Genomic DNA, 12,594 nt, shown 5'->3' with positions numbered 1-12,594 from the left:
TCCTCAAAACTCATTGGCTTCATGAGCAACTTAAAAAATATATATATATATATATATATATATATATATATATATATATATATATATATATATATATTGTAGCGTGCATGGGGGTAGGCAGCAGCAGGGCTGGTAGGTGACGTAATCACAAACAGAGACATAAGCCTGCTATATGCTCCTTGCAAAGGAGCAGGCTCTTTTGTATAGCAGTATCGGCGCTATGCTTCAGTGCAAGAGGTCCTGGGTTCGCACCCGCCCTCGCCCTGTGTGATGCGCCTGCCTGCGTTAACCTACTTTGCTACATTGGTGTAAGAGGTGGGATGCAGGTACCCCAGCACGCAGTCGTCGGACTGTAGCCTGGTAAGCAAGTCCGGGGCGGACTTGAGGCTGGCAGGGGAGAGTGTAGTGTGCACGGGGGTAGGCAGCAGCAGGGCTGGTAGATGGCGTAATCACAAACAGAGACATAAGCCTGATATACGCTCCTGGCAAAGGAGCTGCATCTTTTGTACAGCGGTATTGGCGCTATGCTTCAATACGAGAGGTCCCGGGTTCGCGCCCGCCCTCCGCCTGGGTGTGGATTGCCTTGCCCTGTGTGATACGCATGCCTGCGTTAACCTATTTTGCTACTATATATATATATATATATATATATATATATATATATTTTTTTTTTTTTTTTTTAATGGTGAACTAAAATAAAAAATTGAAGTTTTACATTGAAATATATGGTTATCAATTTATGTAGCATAATGTATTGTAGCAAAACTCGGTTAATGCAGACAGGCAGAGGGCAGGCGCAAACCTTGGACCTCTTGCACAAAGCATAGCGCCGATACCACTATACGAAAGCACAATTATAAAAAATAATCTATTTTAGCCCATCTCGATCTTTTTAAATATCATTAAAGACCATGAAAATAAAGTAGTGTGCGCGGTGGAAGGCAGCAGCAGGGCTGGTAGGTGAAGTAATCACACACAAAGACATAAGCTTGCAATAGAGCAGGTGCTTTCGTATAGCGGTATCGGTGCAATGCTTTGTGCAAAAGGTCCAAGGTTTGCGCCCGCCCTCTGCCTGTCAGCATTAACTGAGTTTTGCTACAATACATTATGCTACATAAATTGATAACCATATATTTCAATGTAAAACTTCAATTTTTTATTTTAGTTCACCATTAATATATAATAGCAAAATAAGTTAACGCAGGCATGCGTATCACACAGGGCAAGACAATCCACACCCAGGCGGAGGGCGGGCGCGAACCCGGGACCTCTCGCACTGAAGCATAGCGCCGATACCGCTGTACAAAAGAGACAGCTCCTTTAGCATAACTGAGGCAGAAGTGCTAAAGGGACTAGGAGCTCTTAAAATAAACAAATCCCCTGGGCCGGATGAGATCCTCTCAGTAGTACTCAAAGAAATGAAAGAAGTAATTTATAAACCGCTAACCAAGATCATGCAGCAGTCTCTTGACACAGGGGTGGTACCGACAGACAGGAAAATTGCAAACGTAATACCGATCCACAAAAAGGGAAACAAAACTGAACCAGGTAACTACAGACCAGTAAGCCTGACTTCTATTATATGCAAACTTATGGAAACTATAATAAGATCCAAAATGGAAAATTACCTATATGGTAACAGGGTCCTGGGAGACAGTCAACATGGTTTTAGGAAAGGGAGATCGTGTCTAACTAACCTGCTTGATTTTTTTGAGGATGCAACATTGATAATGGATAATTGCAAAGCATATGACATGGTTTATTTAGATTTCCAGAAAGCTTTTGACAAAGTCCCGCACAAAAGATTAATTCTCAAACTGAACGCAGTTGGGATTCAAGGAAACGCATGTACATGGATTAGGGAGTGGTTAACATGTAGAAAACAGAAAGTACTGATTAGAGGAAAAACCTCAGAATGGAGTGTGGTAACCAGTGGTGTACCACAGGGATCAGTATTAGGTCCTCTGCTATTCCTAATCTACATTAATGATTTAGATTCTGGTATAGTAAGCAAACTTGTTAAATTTGCAGACGACACAAAAGTAGGAGGAGTGGCAAACACTGTAGCAGCAGCAAAGGTCATTCAAAATGATCTAGACAAGATTCAGAACTGGGCAGACACATGGCAAATGACATTTAATAGAGAAAAGTGTAAGGTACTGCACACAGGAAATAAAAATGTACATTATAAATATCATATGGGAGATATTGAAATTGGAGAAGGAATCTATGAAAAAGACCTAGGAGTTTTTGTTGACTCAGAAATGTCTTCATCTAGACAATGTGCGGAAGCTATAAAAAAGGCTAACAAGATGCTCGGATACATTGTGAAAAGTGTTGAATTTAAATCAAGGGAAGTAATGTTAAAACTGTACAATGCACTAGTAAGACCTCATCTTGAATATTGTGTGCAGTTCTGGTCACCTCGCTATAAAAAAGATATTGCTGCTCTAGAAAGAGTGCAAAGAAGAGCGACCAGAATTATTCCGGGCTTAAAAGGCATGTCATATGCAGACAGGCTAAAAGAATTGAATCTGTTCAGTCTTGAACAAAGAAGACTACATGGCGACCTAATTCAAGCATTCAAAATTCTAAAAGGTATTGACAGTGTCGACCCAAGGGACTTTTTCAGCCTGAAAAAAGAAACAAGGACCAGGGGTCACAAATGGAGATTAGACAAAGGGGCATTCAGAACAGAAAATAGGAGACACTTTTTTACACAGAGAATTGTGAGGGTCTGGAATCAACTCCCCAGTAATGTTGTTGAAGCTGACACCCTGGGATCTTTCAAGAAGCTGTTTGATGAGATTTTGGGATCAATAAGCTACTAACAACCAAACGAGCAAGATGGGCTGAATGGCCTCCTCTCGTTTGTAAACTTTCTTATGTTCTTATGTTCTTATGTTCTTATCACTGTTCTTCGCCCTGATATCATCCACCGAGCCTGCACAAATTGGAGATGCTGGGTTACCGACATCCCAGTCCAGCTTCGGACTGTGACTAGTCCACTTGCCCTGATAGAAGAAAGAGGCCACCTAGAGACTGAGCACGCTGGCTGCCACTATCACCATGAGGACAGCCTCTGTCCAAGACCCCTGCATCCTTGGTCTGGGCTTCCTCCAATGCGTAGTCTCACAGTTAGACCTACAACACGGCCACATGGGGAAGCACAGCTCGCTGACAGGTGAACCTCCCTCCAAGTTCCTGTCACCACTTCGTCTGCCACCGCACCTATGGACAGCGACAACCCACCGCCTTGCCCACCCATGACCCCGATGACGCAGCCTGTCCCCAAGAACCAGTCCGCCATGGAGAGCGTCCTGGAACGGAGCTGTGAAGGGCTAGACGATGTTCAACATGACCAGCTACAACAGCTGTTACCCGAGTTTCCGGATATCTTTTCCTCCCAGCCAGAACAGACCAGGCATACCCACTTGGTGCAACATTCGATAAATACAGGGAACACCAGACCCATTTGTCAGCCCCCACGTCGCCTCGTCTTAGCCCGTCAGGAAGTTGCTGATCGAATACAGAATGAGATGCTGGCCGCTGAAGTGATCGAACCCCCAACAGTCCTTGGGTATCCCCTGTCTTGCTGGTTAAAAAAAAAAAAGATGGAGAATGGAGATTTTGCGCCGACTACCGTCGCCTCAACGACATCACAAAAGAGGACTCTTATCCACTGCCCCATATTGATGAGTCCTTAGACCTGGTTGCCGGCTCTACCTAGTTCAGCTCCCTGGACCTGAGAAGCAGATACTGGCAGGAAGAGCTCGACCCTGTTGCCCGCCCCAAGACCGCCTTCTCCACCGGATGTGGGCTCTGGCAATTTAAGATGCTTCCCTTTGGCCTCTGCAATGCACCTGCCACTTTTGAGCATTTAATGGAGAGGGTGTTGTCAGGCATCTCCCCCCCAGCAGTGCTTAGTGTATCTGGAAGACCTGCTGGTCCACGCCACCACCTTTGAAGAGGCCCTCATGTGCACTGTACTTCAACGCCTACAAGACGCCGGTCTTAAGCTTCACCCAGGTAAGTATCATCTGATGCAGCGCAAGGTCAATTTCTTGGGTCACTGTGTGGGGAAAGACAGGATCCAGACATACCCTAAGAAGGTAGAGGCTGTACAGTGCTGGCCAACCCCCCCATACGTAAGACAACTAGGGGGGTTCCTGGGTTCGGCCTCCTACTACCACTGCTTTGTTCCCCCGGTTTGCCACCCTAGCTGCTCCCCTACACCATTTGCTGCACAAACACCAAGATTTCGCCTGGAGCCCTGAATGTGACGCTGCCTTTGCTACGCTCAGAGAAGCCCTCATCAGCTCCCCAGACCTAGTCCCCGCTGAATTGGACGTCCCCTTTATCCTCGACACAGAAACCGCGACTAGGGCCTGGGTGCTGTCTTCTCTCAGCTATTACCAGGAGGAGAGTGGGTCATCGTTTACTACAGCCGTGCCTTTTAGCAAGCCAGAGCGCAGGTATTGCGTGACCCGTAGGGAACTTCTAGCTGTCGTCGCCGCCCTCCGCCAGTTCCAAGCCTACCTCACCGGCCTTCACTTCACCTTGCGGAACGACAACGCTTCGCTTCGTTGGCTAGTGAACTTCAAGGAGCCTGAAGGACAGCTGGCAAGCTAGCTAGAAGAGATGCAAGAGTTCAATTACACCATCAAGCACAGAGCGGTTATGCAGCACACCAATGCGGATGCCCTGTCTCACCGCCCCTGCGCACCTGAATGCTGCTACTACTGCCTGGACAGAGAACAATGGGACCAGGAAGAGGATAACTGTGGTGAGTGCCTCATTCCCCTGCCTGTCTGAAAGGAGCTTTCCACTGTCTCTCCCTCCAAACGGCGTGCACAACTGGCGGGACCCAGACCCGCAACCCGTTTTCCTGGTTCGCACAAGGCACTCGACCCCGTTGGGAAGACATCTCCGGCTGTTCTTCAATAACCAAAGTGCTGTGGTCCCAGTGGCCGGGGATTGCCATCAAAGAGGGGGTCTGGAACCTGCCACCCGTGAAGAAGGATGGCAGCTGGTGATTCGCCGCCCTGTCCAGACCCAAGTCTTGCCTGCCGTACACGGCACCCCTGGCAAGGGACACTTTGGGTTACAAAAAACATGCCGGGACTGCAGCTGAGTTATTACTGGAGCTGCAGCCGCAGAGATGTAGAGGACCTACCCCCCCCCGATCCTGAGTATGCCCGCCAGCTTCAAGACTGGCTAGACACCGCACACCAGTTTGGCACCCGGCATGACATGCAGGAGAAAGGGAGAGCCTTCCATTCCAGAGAAAAAGTGTGGGTCTTCAGGGGAGGAGGGCAGATGTGACCAGACCCGACTCTATTTAAACTGCAGCTTACGCGCTGTATTGTGTGTGCAGAGTGACAGAGAGAGAGAAAGTAACTAAATCAATCCATTTTGTACTAAAACAGACAATCAACGGCACTTATAAGCACCAATTAATTTCCATTTTTCTAACAGCAATAAACGGCACTTTCAAGCACCAAATACCTTTGCAGCGTCTCCTTCTTCCCTCTGGAACCCACTACATGCGCCACCTCTATATGTATAGGCAGTGTGGTCCACTGGTTAATGTCTAGGGACTTGTAAGTAGAAGGTCATAGGTTCAAATACCATCTCTGTCACTGACAGTCCCTGGTTCAAATCCCACCACTGACTCAGTGGGTGACCCTGAGCAAGTCACTTAACCTGCTTGTGCTCCATCCTGCAGATAAGATGTTAAATCAATATTCTATTGTAAATGACTCTGCATATAACATACAGTTCACAGCCTACCTCTGTAAAGTGCTTTGTGATAGTGGTCCACTATGAAAGGTGCTATATAAAAATAAAGAGAGTTTATATATGTTGTATATCTTTCTCAAGGGAGTGTGTGTTTGGATTAAAATGTTGGAGGTATTTATAGGTTTTTGACGGCATGACAACAACTTGTTATTGTTTATATTCAAATCCATGATTTATTCTTACATGATGTAACAGTGTTCTATATAGTGACATCATTTTTACTTCTATCTTTAAATCTGTATTAATTCTAATTAACATTAGTTTATATAAACTTATATTTATAGTATCATGCAATCCTGGCACTGATGATCAGCCTTGATTTGGCCTCCCCAGCGCATCTGCATGCACAACCTCTGAATGCATTTTGTTTATTTATGTAAATGTTATATATTTATTGGAGATAATTAGTTCATTATGTTCTGTTGAGTTCCGCTGGTATAATCGCGTTCAGTCTGTTTATCCATTTATTTTCTTTTATTCTTCCATATGTCGCATTGTCTAATTTTTGCTGTTCTAATACTACAAACTTTACATCATTTATATCATGTTCTTCACATGGTGTTGCTGTAATGTATATATTAATGTAAAGGGAGCATGAATATAATTGATAATAGTTGACTTATTTTGACAATTTGTCGAAATACACACCTGCTAAACCTGGACCGGTACTGCCAGGTTATACGGCATATATAGCGGCAGGTGATGATGTTAACAATAAACTTTGTCCTGCATTACTTCTCTTTTGATTGGACCAGCGTTGTATGACAAACATTTCTGTGTGTTAATGTTTTCTCACGTTTCATGTTCGGTTGCACGGGGCATTCTTCAACAATGAAAAGTGGAACGTACCACGTCGGAAATTGTAAAGGGAACCTCCTATTTAGAGCTATATATTATATTCAATTAGAATAACTGCAAATGAGACCGTGCACTCTTTGATATATTTGAAAGCAATTATACCTTTATAAAAGATATTAAAAGGCTCGTCTATGCTTAACATTTTGTTTTAAATATGAATTATTAGTTTTAATAAAAACATCTATGCACCCTTTTGTGATTTGCGTTGTGTGTTGATCCAGCGTTGTTATCCAGACTATGTTCTTATGACAACAGTGTAGAATGGGACTGGATATTTAAACCGAGGCAGCAGCGGCGAGTCGGGGCAATTTATAGAGGGATGGCCAGAAAATAAAAAGGTACCACAGATTCAGACTTTGTTAAATTACTACGTAGAAACGTTAAACAAGCAAATGCTCATTTAACATTTGGAAATATCGTACTGGTGATATTACACATTACTGTAATTTAAGTTGTCCTCCTTTCGGTTTTTTAGTAAATGTGTTGGAATGATGTTTTATTTTCTATTTTTATGGAATATGGCAGCACATGTACATTTTGTGTAGACTGTATTCTGTGTATGGAAATGAACATACAGGCCGATGTGTTGATTCTTTTATGTCACTGCTCTAGATTATACCGATGACAGGTGCCGAGTAATATAATACTCGCATATACTGGCATGTACTTTCCATACATAGCTTCTTATAAGTATTCCAGCCACATTATACACACACACACACACACACACACACACACACACACACACACACACTTCGTATTGAGTTATTGTTGTATTCGATTGTTTTATTCGATCTTTCAGTTCACAAAGTTTTCTTGTTAAATTGATGTGTAGCTTTGTCGTTTTCCATTTTTCAAAACTGGATGGTCCCGGCTGGTAGGTATGCTAAACTAAGATCTATGTATCGGAATTGTCACTAGGCATTCGTGTATTTAGTTAGTTTTGTATGCAAGTATACAGGTATGCAAGTACAATTCTGAATATTAATAAACATATGTAATCAATTCCATGTCTTAATTGACGAGTTCTGTCAAATATAAAGATAATTTAAGAACATTTTTTTTTTTTTTTTCCCGAAGAATCCAAAATCGGGTTAAAGAAAAGGTCGAACCATTATTTGCAATTGCTTACCTGCAGTGTAGGCTATATAGTGCCTCGAACAGAAGTAGCACAATCAGAAAAAACAAATTCAGTTTCTTTAAACTTAAAAACCCTGAAATCACGGTCAGGAATATGCATCGCTTCGTGGCGATATACAAATATGCGCAACGAACGGTTAGTTTAAATCATGGAATTTTGATTTCACTGTGGTAAATGTTATCATAAGATACGCGATATTGTCGGAATTTGATAACATGATTACAATTGGTCTAATTATTTACATGTAAACTGCATGATGATTTCGCACATTAGTTTCTAAACGATTTCAATGTAAATGTCTTGTGCCACATATACTGTAGTAGAGGGCAAACAAAGGTGTGGCATGCCTTATCATGTGAAAGTAAATAAATAAATAAAAATAAAGCACTAACATAATTGATTACTACACGTGTTTCTTGGGGATAAAAAGCAAGCCCATATTGTTCGTGTCGGGTACCCTTATGGTTATATATAATATATATATATATATATATATATATATATATATATATATATATATATATATATATATATGTATGTATCATGTGTGTTCTGGTCTGTACAGTTTACTTTATGCTTCCAAATCATAATGGCCTGTCAATGGTAATATGATATTTCCAATATTTGTGTTGGGATGTGTTTTTACCTTTCATAAAACATCATTGTCCTAGATATTGATGGATCAGTAGAAAATGTTAAGTTTAATACATATCTGGAGATAATTAATGCAGTTTACTGTACTGTACTGTAGCTGGTGATTAGGATATATAGAAGATATAATAGCCCTTAATAATATTTAAAACACGATTTATTATTTATATCTTTGTTTATTTTACTATTGTGTGCATCCCTGAATAAAGCATATATTGTTGTGTAAGAAAAGAATGGCACATAAGGTTGCTATTCGCTTTGTCCAGCACTTCACCTAGTAAACCAAGGAGGTGAACATGAATGGCAGTGAATGAATCTGTCCGATGTTCAGAATGATGAACAGACTCTTTTGCTATACTAATTACTAATCAAAAAAAGAAATGCAGCAAGATACACTTAGAAACCAACTGTTGTATTTGCTGCAAAGAGCTATTCACACCTGTGTGTGTGTGTGTGTGTGTGTGCTTGTTAGAATTACAATTGCATTGTATATCAGATTCTGCAATACAGTATAGCCTAGATGGCCATCATCTAGCAATATCAAAATGTATGGAAGGTAGGCTTAGTGTCTGATAGGTTCACAGAATTGGCTTTATTAAACAGTATTGTGGAGTAAAGCAATGCGTGCTACAGCAGTATTACTGAATGATGAAGTAAGATTAGAGGAGGTTGGTTTGAGATGAGCCTTCAACTTCCTTGATTTTTTTTAAAATTTCGTACAGTTAACAGCATTCATGACTTAAAATACATAATGTTCATGCTATGTCTGGGCCACCATGCATGTGTACTGTAATTCAGCTTGGTACAGTAGTTGTGTGGGCTCCACACCAAGAGGTTGCATGAATGTCTCTGTTGTATATATTGCTTCTAATACACAGTGGGCTGTTGTGAAAGATAAGGGTAGACTTTCTATAAAAAGGCACTGATGCTTCTGAAAGCAAGATGTGTGCAGTTGCTATATCAGTCTCCATAAAGAGATATCTGAAACCAAGACTGGTGTGGGAAGAGACTGGTTGCTTCCTTTAAACATTTAGACAGTCCAGAATAATGCGTTTACCATACTGTCATCTCTCTGCTTTTCAAGGTGACACATAGAAAGGGTCTTTAAATTCCCAGTTGAAAGGGATATAATTGTCAGTACAGAATGTATATTTTTACGTGTAGCGTAAGACAGTTTTTAGATATTAGAACTTAACGATACTGAACTTAACACGATCTTGAATTGCTATTACTTGAATTGTGATACTATAAATATATATATATATATATATATATATATATATATATATATATACATACACACGCACACGCACACACACATACACATATTAGGATCTTAGTCATGTCAACCTAACCGAGTCTGACATTTCATTTGTTGGGCTAGTGACATATAATGTAGCCTACATGTTCAGAACCATCTATCTGAATGTATTGAAACTTGCCTGGACATTTGTTATTGCAAGTTATTCCACATACAGTTTATGAAATGGTGACCTACTTTCTCTCTGTACTGCTTTTTTGACTGAGTGTAACAAGCTCAGGTGTCTGATTAAACACATAGGGGGTCTTATTTCCATCCCTGAAATGTAACATTTTGCTTAAACATCAAACATTACAGAAAATAGTTAAATTGTATCTTGTATATAATTATACAGTCGGAAGAATGAAGATCCATTTCAAATTCAGTTTGCACCTCTTTTGGAATACTGTTGATAGAAAACTTTCTAATATTGCCTTTTAGTGATATTCCTGTATGACAATGAGGTAGATATTTATCTACAACATTTTGTCCTTTGTCACTTGGATTTATTAATTTCTGAATGTGATGTTGATTTCTGAAAGCTATGTGGAACCATGGAGATGCCAAATATACAGTGCACAGTATTGAAATACCACCACGGTACACTCATTGTTCAAAGCCAGTGTTTTGGTAGTGATAGTGACACTCCAAACCATAATTCCTCCACATCTACAGTACAGTACCTTAACCCAAGTGCAGACCCACTGGCCAGCTATGTACCCAAAAGATCTACAAACAAACTATCTTTCCATGGCTGTGTTATCTGTCTGGCTGGGTAGGGCTAGGATTCAGAATTAGACTACTTCCTATTGATCCAGAACATCAACACACTGGGCCTCTGTGCTGAGTCGGTGCACCTGCTTTCACCAGTCCTTTATAATAACTATCATTGTACAAAGAGACTAATGTCCTGTAAATGCATACAGTAGGGGAGGCATAATGAGTGACACTGCAACTAAACAGCCCTCTTAGAAATCATCCAAGAAAGAATTATCACTGTATGACTTTTATTATTTTTACCATCTGTGTACAGTATGTGCTGGCAAAAAAAAGAAGTTTGGGTAGATAATTGACTTTGTCAATCCAATACCATGGCCAGGTACAGCTTATCATTACCTCTGCAAGCTATAGATTGTAAGACTGTACTGTAGAACAGAATTGCACGCCCACTCTGGGAGGGTATTTGTGTTCATGGTTTCAGGGTATGGCTATTCTCCTTCCTTTGAATGGAGAATCGGGGATGGGGTTGGTGGGGGTCCATTATGGTATAATTTTTAAACCTCTTAGGGGATTTCAGTACAGGGTTATGGGGGATGGGGTACAGTAATTGGATTTTGAGCTGAAACTGTAGACTTTACAATTATGCAAGGCATTGAGTAAAATGTCTTGCTCCTGATGCAGCGGTGGCTTGTGGGGTCAAGCCAGCCCTGATTATGGAAGATGATCAGGGTGGAGCTGTCAGCAGGGACCCTGAATTGATTCCTTCCTGTTTCTGTCCATGCAAACCTATTTCAACAAAAGGGTTCTCAAACAGAGTAACAGATTTTAAATTAATTTTGCTCTATCTAAAATATCACAAACCAGCAGATTTTCATTTTTTAAGATGGCATTCTGTCTCACGTTCTGAGTTTTACCCAACAGTAGTATCAGTAAGAAGAAATGTGTTTATATTGATCGTTTTCCTTGATTTGAATATTGAGTTTTTTGTTATTCTAGGGAGAAAAAAAAGACCCAGGAGAACTGTGATGAATTGGTTGGTCAGTTACAGTTAATTGTGCCTCTCAGGTGGGTTTGAGATGTTTACTATAAAAGCTTTAGAGATGTACTGTATCTGTGAATACAAATGTTTACTGTGGGGCATTTTTAACTGTGAACAGGGAGTTTATCTGGGTCATATTCACACTACTCAACAGGCGAACGACACTTCACCCTTCTGTAGTGTTCTGTATTTTTGTTGAATATGTTTCTTTGATTTGACATAAATCATAAATCCCTGTTTTCAACATTATCAACCTTGGAAGCACGTCATCCACCTGATTAGCCTACAAGCACAGCAACAGTGGGCACAGTAATTGAGTTTGACAGCAGGAATTGATGGAAGGATACCTGCAACATTATGAGTTGCAACACCAGCAGAACAGATAGTTTTTGCATATCAGACAAGATTTTAGCCAGTATTAGGCTGTAGTTCAAAAATATAGAGTTAAGAAACATGCATGGTTGAGTTTTTAAAAAGTAAAATGAGCAATGAGGTGTTCTTTATAATGTTACCGGCAGACTCTGGAAGGAGGCGGGGCTTTTGCCCCTTGTGGCAGAGGAGGCCTTTTCTTTGGCTCTCAAAGAGAGATATCACCCTTTCTTTTTTTGCATTGTCCTAAAGCAAATGGATACCTGATTAATAGCCTGGGATACAAGTCAGTTTTCATGCCTTTTGCTTTTTAACAGTCTACCTTTGTGCCTCAAGTTCATGCACAATTGAAAAAACATACAGTAACATTCTGTTAACTGGCAAATTGCTGTACAGTATGTGTTCTTTAACCTGATTATATATATATCTATATATCTATCTATCTATATATATATATATATATATATATATATATATATATATATATATATATATATATATATATATATATATATATATATATATATTTAAGTATAATCTTGATTCAGTCAATGCAGCACTCCAAATTCCTGATAGAATGCACCACACATCTCAGTAGTGCCCTTGGTATTTGTCTAAAGCTGTAGCTGACAAACGGGGCAGTGAAGTTTGACGCACTAGATTAAAAGCTGTCCAGGGTTCAGTGGTGTTAAGGCCTGTGAAGAAGTCTGTTTC

The 12,594-nt window shown here is 40.7% G+C and overlaps 1 protein-coding gene across 1 annotated transcript in view; it reads left to right on the top strand.

Annotated features, from left to right (window-relative positions):
• The first annotated feature begins 6,908 nt into the window (after positions 1-6,908).
• The window catches only part of LOC121317563 (wiskott-Aldrich syndrome protein family member 1-like), a 61,238-nt gene continuing 55,552 nt past the window's right edge, over positions 6,909-12,594 (top strand). The window contains 1 exon segment of the mRNA XM_041253639.1: positions 6,909-6,998. The gene's annotated coding sequence lies outside the window, so the exon portion shown is untranslated.

This window comes from Polyodon spathula, chromosome 6 (assembly GCF_017654505.1).
Source record: "Polyodon spathula isolate WHYD16114869_AA chromosome 6, ASM1765450v1, whole genome shotgun sequence".
NCBI classification, from domain to species: Eukaryota; Metazoa; Chordata; class Actinopteri; order Acipenseriformes; family Polyodontidae; genus Polyodon; species Polyodon spathula.
This window is presented reverse-complemented; position numbering and strand designations above follow the sequence as displayed.